The sequence below is a fragment of the Rhinoderma darwinii genome, unplaced genomic scaffold, assembly GCF_050947455.1.
Source record: "Rhinoderma darwinii isolate aRhiDar2 unplaced genomic scaffold, aRhiDar2.hap1 Scaffold_130, whole genome shotgun sequence".
NCBI lineage: Eukaryota > Metazoa > Chordata > Amphibia > Anura > Rhinodermatidae > Rhinoderma > Rhinoderma darwinii.
This window is the reverse complement of record NW_027461962.1, coordinates 6,686,578-6,697,172: the sequence shown is the minus strand read 5'-3', so window position 1 is coordinate 6,697,172 and position 10,595 is coordinate 6,686,578.

Genomic DNA, 10,595 nt, shown 5'->3' with positions numbered 1-10,595 from the left:
CCAACCAGCGTAGGAGAGGTTGGTCAGACCGGGCCAACCGATGGAGGCACCCACCCGTTTGTAAACCTCTGCATTGAAGGGACACTGAAGCAAGAAATGGTCCATGCTTTCCAGCGTGTCATCGCACTCCTCCCGAGGACAACCTCTTTCATCGGAGTTTCTGTACTTCAGATTGCCCCTTACATACAGCCTCCCATGGAAGCAGCGCCAAGCCAGATCCCAAAACTTCTGGGGAATCCTCACAGAGTTTAAAAGTTTTAATCCCACCCCGAGGTCGCTACTTGGGCAGTCCCTGAGCGCCAGGGGCTTCTGGAAGCAGGTCAACAAGACCTTTCTGTCAAGAAATTTTCTCGACATGGTCTTGATCTCCCTCGCCTCCAGACCCCACCGACGAACAACCTTCAGAACCGGGGCGGCATAAGCCGGGAGGTGCCCATGGGGTACACGCAGGTCTTTCGCTTGGCCTCCTGTCTCCCATTCCTGGAAGAAAGGCCGAAACCATCCCCTGCAGGAGGATATCCACAGAGGAGCCCTTTCTCTTTCAAAGAGGTTTGCCAAATTAATTTTAATGAAGGTGTTTACTAGAAACACCACTGGGTTAACCATACCTAACCCACCTAGTTTCCTCGGTAGGTAAGTAACCTCCCTCTTGATTAGGTTAAGCCTGTTTCCCCATAACAGTTGGAAGAACAGGCTATAGACCCGAGTCCAGAGAGGTTCTGGCAACATGCACACGCTGCCAAGGTAGAGCAACATGGGCATCAGGTAAGCCTTGGCCAGGTGAACCCTTTCCCTAAGGGACAAAGACCATCCCTTCCATTGGCCAACCTTCTGGGCAGCTATTGATAGCCTACCTTCCCAGTTTTTCATGGGGTAATCACCCGGGCCAAATTCAATGCCTAAGATTTTAGCAGACCCTTTGGGCTCTGGGAGGGTGTCCGGGAGATCAAAACTAGGATCCCCTCCCCCCAGCCAGAGACTTTCACACTTGTCCCGGTTGATCCTGGACCCAGATGCCCGTGAGTAGCGCTCAACTTCTGACATCACCCACTCTGCCCCCCCTCTCGAGGAGACAAAGATAGTGACGTCATCCGCGTACGCAACCACCCTCTGAGTGGCTTCCGGCTCCTCCAAGTCCATCCCCACCCCCGCCAATGGCCCACGATCGAGCCGCCTAAGAAAGGGGTCGATCGCGAAAACATACAGCAAGGGGCTTAAGGGACAACCCTGGCGGACACCAGACCCAACCTCAAAGGGGGTTCCAGTCCAACCGTTCACCAGTGCAAAAGACTCAGCCCCAGCGTATAGGGTCTGGAGCCAATTAACGAACTCACCCGGTAGGCCATACCTCAGAAGGACTGACCAAAGGTACTTGTGATTCACCCGGTCAAAAGCTTTGGCCTGATCCAAGGACAGCATGTACCCCTCCCATCGGCCAGAATGTCCCTGCTCCACTGCCTCTCTGACACTGAGGACAGCACTAAAGGTGCTGCGGCCTGGAACAGAGCAATGCTGGGCCGACGAAAGGAGCCGGGGTGCAAACTTCACCAGCCGATTAAACAGTACTTTTGCGAGAACCTTTCTGTCCGTATTGAGGAGCGCTATGGGACGCCAGTTCTCAATACGTGTCGAATCCTTACCCTTTGACAGAATGATCAAGGCCGACTTGCCCATTGACTTTGGAAGAGCGCCCGAGGAGAGGCACTCATTAAAAACCGCAGTCAAGAGGGGAACTAAGGTTCCCTTAAAAGCCTTATAAAACTCAGATGTTAAGCCATCTGGGCCTGGCGACTTTTTGATGGCCAACCCATCAATCGCCAGCATCACTTCCTCTTCCTTGATCGACTCTGTCAAAACACCAAGCGAGGGGTCTGCTCCTGGCTCAGGGATGGTTTCAGCCAGGAAAGCCGACATTTCGTCTCGGTTTAGATCCTGCTCACCCAAAAGCTGCGAATAAAAGGATCTGATGACCTCCAGGATCCCTGATTTGGATCTCATCAGGGAGCCTGTACTATCTACCAGTCCTGTCACCACCTTACGACTCACTGACATCTTGCAGTTCTTGTAAGGGTCGGGCGAGCGGTACCTCCCGAAATCCCGTTCAAGAACCAAAGACGTGTGCCTATCATATTGGCATCTTTTGAGCAGAGCTTTCACCACGGAGATTTCCTCACGGCTACCTCCGGTTGAGACTAGATGTTCGAGTTTCCTCCTCATGTCTTGATACAGGCGATACCTGCTCATAGACCTGAGGCACGAGATCTGACGGAAAAACTCAGCCACCCGTTCTTTGAACACCTCCCACCACTCAGACTTAGTACCACCTAGATCCAATAAAGGTACCTGGCTCTGAAGAAAATCCTCGAAGGCCTGTCTTATCTCTGCTTCTTCCAGGAGAGTAGAATTCAGCCTCCATATACCTCTTCCCATCTGGAGGGACTCTGCAACATTCAAAGAAAACATAATCATACAGTGATCGGAGAACTCCACCTCAACGACGGACACTGCCGAAGAGATGGCGTCCTCCTTTAAAAAAAACCTGTCTATTCTGGATCTACGACTACCACTATGATAGGTGAATCCCGAGTGGCCTGGGGTATACCGAATGTGGATGTCCTCCAGGCGAGCATCACTAGCTATTCTATTCAACTCGACACTATCATAGGCCAGTACCTTTCTGGAACCTCCTCTGTCTTGGGGCCTAACGACAGTGTTAAAGTCCCCTCCAAAAATGACTTGTCGGCCTGTAAAAAGGAAGGGCTTAATCCTCATGAAGAGACTTTTCCGGTCCCACTTTGTCTGGGGACCGTAGATGTTAATGAGTCTTAGTTCTTGTCCCCTCATGAGAACATCTAAGATCAAGCACCGCCCCATTTCTAACTCGATCATCCGCCGGCATGTGACCGGTGCGGTAAAAAGTACCGCCACCCCGCTATATGGCTCAGCCGCAAGAGACCAGTAGGAGGGCCCACGTCGCCACTCCCTCCTAGCTTTCACGACCTCTGCCAAAAGTGACAGTCTGGTCTCCTGCAAAAACAAAATGTCAGCTTCAACCCGGCCGAGAAAATCAAAGGCTGCAAATCTAGCCATATTCGACTTAATGCTGGCAACGTTAATCGATGCCAGCGTCAACGGAGTGGGTGCCGCCATCATAAATGATTGAGTTAGACGGTTTTCTTCTTCCCACCCCTTGCTTTCTCCTCTGAGGAGGACCCCTCACCCTCTTTACCTCTTTTTTTTGTTTTTGAGGAGTCCATAACCTCCACCACCCCCCTCCCATTCTCATCTCCTGGGTCCGGGCCGACCCCCTCCCCCGGGGACAGTGGCCCCCGCAGAAGAGGAGGCTCAACGACACCTAGACTCCCTACCGTGCTCTCCCCCCCGTCCTGGGGGTCTGGAATATCCATGAGAACACGGTATCGGTTGGGGGAGCACACCAGGGGGGTGCAGGTTTTGCCTTCCTTGGCCGGGGCAGGGCCAGATGTTTTTAGCCCTGTTTTGATGTTACCCGGTGTCCCCTGTTTTGTTTTAGGCTGTGACCTCCCTTCCTCTTCCACACTTTCATAGTGGGAGGACTGGGAGTCCTCAGCCCTCTGCTCTCTCTCTATCCTCCTTATCTCCTCGTCCAGTACGGCCCCCCCAAGAGCATCAGTATCCTGGGGGGCATCCAGGTCCGAGCCAGAGGAGTCCCCAGTTTCCTGGGTCCTCCTCAGCTCTCGTTCCCTTCTGCGTTTTTCCACCCTTCTCTGACGAGAAGGGGGTCCCCTCCTGGCGTTCGTCCTTTGCTCTTGGGCTCTATCGTCTCTGTCCGCCCCCTCGCCCACGGAGACCTCCCTCCTTACATTCTCCGTAGGGTTGGAACAGACATTGACGACTGAGCGCGGACACCGACTGAAAGGGTGACCTAGGTCACCACACAGGTTACACCTAATCTGCTCACACGATGCGGCCAGATGGCCTACCCCCCCACAATGAGCGCACTTCTGCACAGTGCAGCTTGCGCTCAAGTGTGAGGGGTCGCCACACCGGTGACACAGCTTCGGCTGCCCCTGGTAGAAGACAAGGATTCGATCTCTTCCCAAGAAAGCAGATGATGGTATGTGGGACACCGTCTGCCCCAGACGCTTAAGTTTAACCATAAACGTCCAGGCTCCCGACCAGATGCCAAACTCATCGCAGTTCTTCCGTGGCATCTCTGCTACCTCACCGTATCTTCCCAACCAGGTCATGATGTCCACACAGGAAAGCGACTCGTTACGGGTAAGAACGGTCACTTTCCTGAGACCATTCTGGCGAGAGATTGCTTGCGCAGCAAACCCTCGCCAGCCGGGCTCGCTTTTCACCAGCTCATAGTTCCCCCAGAAGACCTCAAGGCCCCCCGGCTGAACAAAGCTGATGTCAAACTCAGCCGTACCATGAGGATGTATCAAGGCGTAGATGTCACTCGCCTTGAAGCCCATCTCCAGCAGCAGCTCCACCACCCTCTTACGAGGAGGGCACGCATCATTGCCACGCCACTGGAGACGGACCACATTCCTCCTGGCCACGGCCGGCCCGGTTGTTGGGAGCGACCACTGATCTCCCCGTCTCTCTCGGAAGGCATCCAGACCATACCTATTTATCCAAAAGGATAGGTCCTTCTGCACTCCCCCTACTGTTATCGTCTGCTTCCCCTCCCTTAAGGCTTCTAGGAGGCGCTGTTGCAAACTGCCGTCCCCGGGCCCAGAAGATGAGGATGGGTGGGCCGACGGTCCCCCCACCACAACGCCCGCATACGACCTGCCGGGCGCTCTGGCAGAAGGAGCAACCGGCCCGCCAATGGTTGACACTCCCCCCACAATATTACAACCCACATTAACATCCACAACATTACCACCACCAACAATATTACCAACACTACTAACATTACCATTAATATTTACATTTTCACTTACATTCCTCTCCACAACTTTCATACCGGCCAGGCTGGTTACAGAGTTCTTCCTCTTGTCGATGGGCTTTTTATAAGTTGTTTTTGTCATTTTTGGGGTCTCCACATCATCAGGTGCCGCTACTTCTGGGGTGCCGCCGGATATCTCAGGCGGCAATCCCTCAGCACCCTCCGCTTCACCGACCTCCATATCTGCTGCGCCACCAATACAATGTTCGGGAGGAGGGGTGCCGTCACCCCCCGTGCCCGCTAAACCCCTCCCACCGCCTTGCGGCGATGCAGATGGAGGGGCCGCAGGCACCGCTAGAGCCGCTCCCGGCACCAAACCAACCCCCCCTCCCGTCGGGGGATGGCCAGCAGTGCCGGAGCCTCTCCTACCGCCACCACTCGCTGCCGCAACACTTTCTGGTGCGTCCGCCGGCCGAGTCACATGACCAGCGGACTTCCGGTTTTCCGGCGCCACATCCGGTTTCCGGTTCCCCCCGTCCCCCGGCCTCCGGCTTGCGCCAGAGACCGGCTTCTGAGGTTCCCCATCCGCCGGACACGGGGACACGCCCCCTAGCGCCACGTGGCCATCGACACCACCTCCTTTACAGGAGACGGCGTCTGGTGCCACCTTGGCCACATTGCTCAAAACCAGCACCATGTCTTTCTGCCCACATACCCGCCACGACCCCACTGCAGAGGCCGGAGCTGGGGGATTTGCGGGGTTTGCGTCCCGAACCGAGCTCTCACCCGGTCCGGAACGCAAGGAAGACAGGTAGGAATATTTGTAAGATACTCCACCTGTCTTCCCCTTTGCCTTTTTCCGCCTCAACTTCCATAATTTTTTCTTTTTTTTTTTCTCCTCCTCCGGTGGCAACTCATCTCCAAAAGTAAAGTTCTGGAGGGACACTGGGGACTCCTGCAGCCGTATTTGCGTGAGCAACCCCGGAGGGTGCCCACTGCCCGATTCAAAGTTTTGCACAACTTGGCTGCAGGAAAGTTCCCCACTTGCCCCTCCGTTACTGCCTTCCCAGGGGTCCTCCGAGCCCGTCTCCTCCCGGGTTGGCGTCCTCTCCAAATCCACGCTTTCCTCCATTTCTGTGGCCTCCACTTCTGCGGCCTCCACTTTTGCGGCCTCCACTTTTGCGGCCTCCACTTTTGCGGCCTCCACTTTTGCGGCCTCCACTGCCTCTGCACTTTTAGCAGCCAATGCCTTTACTCCCCTTTTGCAGGGGGTTTCATTACTTTGCGTGGGGGACGCCATCAGGGAAAACCTTTCATCATTCTCCAATTTCTCCCCGAAGGCTCCCCCACCGACCACAATCTCCATCTTCCTCTCCTCCACCATATTAATTTCCTCCAAAATTGTCTTTACCTGTAGATTATACCGGGACCTCTTGGCGCCTGATGTTTTCGCGGCTCGTCCCCTTGCGACCGCCAGATCTTCACGAAGCCGCCGCAGGGACTTACCGAGGTCCCGGTATTCTTCCAGCCGGGCAGCTAGGCGGGAGCTGAAGGTTTCCACCGACTCTCCCGACCGCAGTAGCCCCCATTCCTCTACCGTGCTCTGGTCCTCAGGTCTGGCATCTGGCCTTGCTGGGCCTTCTGGTCCTCCACCTGGATGATCCGCCATGTCTCTCCTCCTGGCTCCTTCCAGAGCCCCAGCATCAGGGGGGGCCGCACAGATCTTTCCACGGGATGACCTTCTCACCCCTGATGCTGGCTGCACGCTCCCAGCAGGTTGGGAAGACCCCCTACCCCCCGCCTGCATGCTCCAGGGGGTAGAGGTCTGAGGCTCCATGTATGAATGGAGCCTCCTTCAGGGAAGCTTCCTTAGCCCAGGCAGGTGATAGAAACCTGGGCTGGTGAAAGAAAGGAAACTCCCTGGATCTCGGGTGTGGTCCACCAAACACACACACACAGCAGCTCTCTCACACACAACCTCCCTCCTTGCTGGTCACTGCTGCTACTCTTTTAATAGAAAAATATAAAACATTACAAAATAAACGGTATTTACAAAACAAACACAACAAAACAAAACTTATGTACATTTCTGTACAATTTACCCAACCTGGCCCTTCTTACATAAATCCCCATGCATACATAACTATAATCCCATACTCATTCATACACACACCTAAACCCCCCCAACCCCAAGAAAACATAACTATAACACTATATACAACATACTCTTAAAAACCATGTGCCAACCAATGGCCCCCTAAAAAAAAAAGATCAAGACATATATAAAACAAAATAAATAATAATCACAATAATAATATAAACAAAATAATAATAATAATAATAATAAACTCTGAAAATAAAAGTTACCATCCCATGGTGCACTTACTCCAGTGCACCATGTAAATGAAAAGAAAAGAACAAAACACAAAAAATACAAAACAAAGCCAAAATATATATATATATATATATTTATTTTTTTTCTAATTTTTTTATATATTTTTTACTTTTTTTTTATTTTATTTTATTAACTTATCCACATTCATACCTAACCCTGTACACACTAACTTATCCATCACCACCCATCACCTCCCCCAACCAGCATCACGCCTCATGTCCTTCCATGTCCGCATAGTTCAGATGCTGGCCCCCACCACCCAACACATCACCCACCCAGCCCGATCCCACGTCTCATGTCCTCCTCACGTCCACGTAGTCCAGAATCGGGATGGGCACACCCCCAGGCCCCCCACCCCACCTATCTACTTCCCATCTTATCTAAACATTCACTCAAACCCATGCATACACCTATACACCATATAATCATACCGACACATAACTATAACAAAATATCATACTGTATACAATAACCCGAAAACCTAAGTTTGGCTGCTTGTAAGCCCTTTTTCTGTCTCCAAAAAGCTCAAAACAAAAACCTACTTGTGCTTACTCAGCCCATCACCAGAGGAGAGAGAGAGGAAAGCCCCCCTAGAGCACCAGCCCAGAGGCCAAAGCCAACCCCCAACCACCACCCCGGTCCCTATCGCTAAACCTATGCTGCTTGCCCTATCTCTATCCCTTATTACTTTATAAACTAATCTGTCCCTCCTGCTGTCTCTCATTCTGTCCCTATCGCTATTTCCCGGTGTCATGGCCAGGTGCAGACCCCCACCTCCAGTCTAATACCCAGGGGCACTCCCTCCCCTCCCCCTGAAGGTTGGTTCCACCTAGGGCACCCTAAAATTGAAGCCCCTCCAAAGTCGAGAGGCCTTGGATGCACCCAGTTTCTCAACCTCCAGAGACCGGACCTTCACCAGGTCACCCATGATATTCCTACACACCTCGTCCTCCAGGAGGATTTTACACTGAGTCGATACTAAGCACCGTGCGTTCCACGTGAAATACCTGATCACTAAACTAACTAAAAAAGAAGTGCAATGATCCCTTCCACCCAGGTCTCCGAATGCCCCATAGGCCCAACCAGCGTAGGAGAGGTTGGTCAGACCGGGCCAACCGATGGAGGCACCCACCCGTTTGTAAACCTCTGCATTGAAGGGACACTGAAGCAAGAAATGGTCCATGCTTTCCAGCGTGTCATCGCACTCCTCCCGAGGACAACCTCTTTCATCGGAGTTTCTGTACTTCAGATTGCCCCTTACATACAGCCTCCCATGGAAGCAGCGCCAAGCCAGATCCCAAAACTTCTGGGGAATCCTCACAGAGTTTAAAAGTTTTAATCCCACCCCGAGGTCGCTACTTGGGCAGTCCCTGAGCGCCAGGGGCTTCTGGAAGCAGGTCAACAAGACCTTTCTGTCAAGAAATTTTCTCGACATGGTCTTGATCTCCCTCGCCTCCAGACCCCACCGACGAACAACCTTCAGAACCGGGGCGGCATAAGCCGGGAGGTGCCCATGGGGTACACGCAGGTCTTTCGCTTGGCCTCCTGTCTCCCATTCCTGGAAGAAAGGCCGAAACCATCCCCTGCAGGAGGATATCCACAGAGGAGCCCTTTCTCTTTCAAAGAGGTTTGCCAAATTAATTTTAATGAAGGTGTTTACTAGAAACACCACTGGGTTAACCATACCTAACCCACCTAGTTTCCTCGGTAGGTAAGTAACCTCCCTCTTGATTAGGTTAAGCCTGTTTCCCCATAACAGTTGGAAGAACAGGCTATAGACCCGAGTCCAGAGAGGTTCTGGCAACATGCACACGCTGCCAAGGTAGAGCAACATGGGCATCAGGTAAGCCTTGGCCAGGTGAACCCTTTCCCTAAGGGACAAAGACCATCCCTTCCATTGGCCAACCTTCTGGGCAGCTATTGATAGCCTACCTTCCCAGTTTTTCATGGGGTAATCACCCGGGCCAAATTCAATGCCTAAGATTTTAGCAGACCCTTTGGGCTCTGGGAGGGTGTCCGGGAGATCAAAACTAGGATCCCCTCCCCCCAGCCAGAGACTTTCACACTTGTCCCGGTTGATCCTGGACCCAGATGCCCGTGAGTAGCGCTCAACTTCTGACATCACCCACTCTGCCTCCCCTCTCGAGGAGACAAAGATAGTGACGTCATCCGCGTACGCAACCACCCTCTGAGTGGCTTCCGGCTCCTCCAAGTCCATCCCCACCCCCGCCAATGGCCCACGATCGAGCCGCCAAAGAAAGGGGTCGATCGCGAAAACATACAGCAAGGGGCTTAAGGGACAACCCTGGCGGACACCAGACCCAACCTCAAAGGGGGTTCCAGTCCAACCGTTCACCAGTGCAAAAGACTCAGCCCCAGCGTATAGGGTCTGGAGCCAATTAACGAACTCACCCGGTAGGCCATACCTCAGAAGGACTGACCAAAGGTACTTGTGATTCACCCGGTCAAAAGCTTTGGCCTGATCCAAGGACAGCATGTACCCCTCCCATCGGCCAGAATGTCCCTGCTCCACTGCCTCTCTGACACTGAGGACAGCACTAAAGGTGCTGCGGCCTGGAACAGAGCAATGCTGGGCCGACGAAAGGAGCCGGGGTGCAAACTTCACCAGCCGATTAAACAGTACTTTTGCGAGAACCTTTCTGTCCGTATTGAGGAGCGCTATGGGACGCCAGTTCTCAATACGTGTCGAATCCTTACCCTTTGACAGAATGATCAAGGCCGACTTGCCCATTGACTTTGGAAGAGCGCCCGAGGAGAGGCACTCATTAAAAACCGCAGTCAAGAGGGGAACTAAGGTTCCCTTAAAAGCCTTATAAAACTCAGATGTTAAGCCATCTGGGCCTGGCGACTTTTTGATGGCCAACCCATCAATCGCCAGCATCACTTCCTCTTCCTTGATCGACTCTGTCAAAACACCAAGCGAGGGGTCTGCTCCTGGCTCAGGGATGGTTTCAGCCAGGAAAGCCGACATTTCGTCTCGGTTTAGATCCTGCTCACCCAAAAGCTGCGAATAAAAGGATCTGATGACCTCCAAGATCCCTGATTTGGATCTCATCAGGGAGCCTGTACTATCTACCAGTCCTGTCACCACCTTACGACTCACTGACATCTTGCAGTTCTTGTAAGGGTCGGGCGAGCGGTACCTCCCGAAATCCCGTTCAAGAACCAAAGACGTGTGCCTATCATATTGGCATCTTTTGAGCAGAGCTTTCACCACGGAGATTTCCTCACGGCTACCTCCGGTTGAGACTAGATGTTCGAGTTTCCTCCTCATGTCTTGATACAGGCGATACCTGCTCA